Genomic DNA, 2,049 nt, shown 5'->3' with positions numbered 1-2,049 from the left:
AAGATGGCCTTTTCTCCTGCAGCCCCACGTATGAGACATAAGGTGGATTCTCAGCACTGGGGCCTTAGAGAAGAGGGTGAGAAGTGAGATTCTGAGGTTTCTACAAAAATACCACACTGCCTCCTGCTGAGAGGAAGAAACCCATTTTCCAGTAGGAAACCTGAATTTAACTTCTGCAACGTAACAGATTCAGGTTAGATGTAAGCATGCCTGTTTAACACTGGAATGTTTTAGGAATTGTCTCTGGTGTTATTTCAGAGGATTTTGAAAGAGAGGGAAAATGACTGTACCCAGTAGCCACAGAGCTGGGGCTGGAGCCTCCATTTTGCCCAAATAGCGGAGGAGAGAATGTAGAACTGGGAACGAACGAAGCTAGTTTCAGATCTAGCCTTGAACAGTCTCAAATCCTGTACATGATTAGAAAAATTATGCTTCATTGAACTGGCTCTCTTCTGTGAACTAGAAAACATGAGCCCCTCGTCTTGGATGAGTCACGTCCTCAATCTGAAGAATTGGTTGGTTCTACCTCCAAAGTATAACTTGACTTACCCACTGCTCGCCATCTCTGGGGCCACTTTGCTGATCTGGCTCCTCTCATATCCAACTTGAACAATGGACATATCTTCCTAATCGGTCCCGGGTTTCCACTCTTGCTCCCCTGTTTCAGTTCATCTTCCGTACAGAAGCAGCTGTAAAATATATACATATATATATATACATATATATATATTTATAAATTGGATTATATTATTTTCATGCCTCTGTTGGCTTCCATTGACTTAACATGAAGTTCAGCTCCTCCCACCCTCACTAATTCACCCTTGACATCCTTGTCACTCGTCTCTGCTGTTCTAACCCCACGTGTCTGCTGGCCTTCAGGCCTTATGCTGTCTACCCGACAGGCCTTTCTCTCTACTCTTACCTCCACCTCTCAGCTTAAATGGCACTTCCTCGATGGTCTTACCTCACCCTCTTCCCCTGTGATTCTCTGTCACAGTGACTGTTATTTTATGTCATTGCAGGTACCATTCCTAATTGTATGTTCAGGGGTGGTTTTATTTGTTGACCATCTAGATTTTTCACTGGACTTAATGAAGGCAAGAACCATGGCTGTTTTATTGGCCATTGTATACCGAGTGTCCTACACAGTGTAGGTGAGGAATGGGTGTGGAAATTGGGTAGAAGCAAGAGTCAAGGAAGGCATCAGGCCTGGAGCTCACTTGGCCTGTATCCAAGGACCCTTTGTTTCTGATGGGTCTCACCCACACTGCACATCCTTTTCTTTGCGAGGACGTCATGGTGCCATGATAGGCATGTTTATCACTGTGTTTTTCATTCGCTTTTCCTGATGACTAGGGAGATTGAGAATTCTTGTGTATGTATTGGCATTTGCATCATTTCTTCTTTGGTAAAGTGTTAAGTGTTTTGCCCATTTTTTTAGTTGTCTGTTATCTTTCTTTCTTTCTTTTTTCTTTTTCATACTTGTAGCAAGTATTACTATCAGACTCCACTCATTGTGCCAGAGACAGTTGTGGTGGTAGCGAAAAACTTGTCCCTCATGTAGCACACTGCCTACACTTGTGACTTCATCAGCCAACCAGTGGCCTCAACTCCAAGCTCTAACAATGCGCGGTCTATGGTGTTTTCTTATTAAAATATTTTCTCTCATTCTGTGAGCTGCCTTTCACTCTACTAATAGTATCTTAATGAACAGAAGTTCTAATACTAGTTTAGCCTAATTATTTTTTTCTTTTATGGCTAGTACTTTTGGTAACATGTTTAAGAAATCTTTGCCTGCCCCAAATTATGAAGATATTCAAAGTTTTATTCCAAAAGCTTTATTGTTTTATATTTCCCATTCAGGCCTGCAGTCCATTTGGAATTGACTTGGGAGCATGATATGAGAAAGGGCTTAAGAGTTTCTCTTTCTTTCTTTCTTTCTTTTTTTTTTTTAAGCACCATATGTATACCCAGTTGACCAGCACCATTTATTGAAAAGATATGCTTTTCCCATTCTCCTGGGTGTGATGAAGGACTGGGATCAAGGCC

General features: G+C 41.7%; 1 non-coding gene across 1 annotated transcript; it reads right to left on the bottom strand.

Moving 5' to 3' along the window:
* Positions 1-1,480: 1,480 nt before the first annotated feature.
* Positions 1,481-1,634, bottom strand: LOC123612683 (small nucleolar RNA SNORA62/SNORA6 family). Its single transcript, XR_006719973.1, has one exon. It is a non-coding gene; the product is annotated as a small nucleolar RNA SNORA62/SNORA6 family (small nucleolar RNA).
* Positions 1,635-2,049: the final 415 nt, after the last annotated feature.

This window comes from Camelus bactrianus, chromosome 9, assembly GCF_048773025.1.
Source record: "Camelus bactrianus isolate YW-2024 breed Bactrian camel chromosome 9, ASM4877302v1, whole genome shotgun sequence".
In the NCBI taxonomy this organism is placed as follows: domain Eukaryota; kingdom Metazoa; phylum Chordata; class Mammalia; order Artiodactyla; family Camelidae; genus Camelus; species Camelus bactrianus.
Note: the sequence above shows the minus strand (reverse complement) of the source record. Positions and strands in the feature narration are given on the sequence as shown.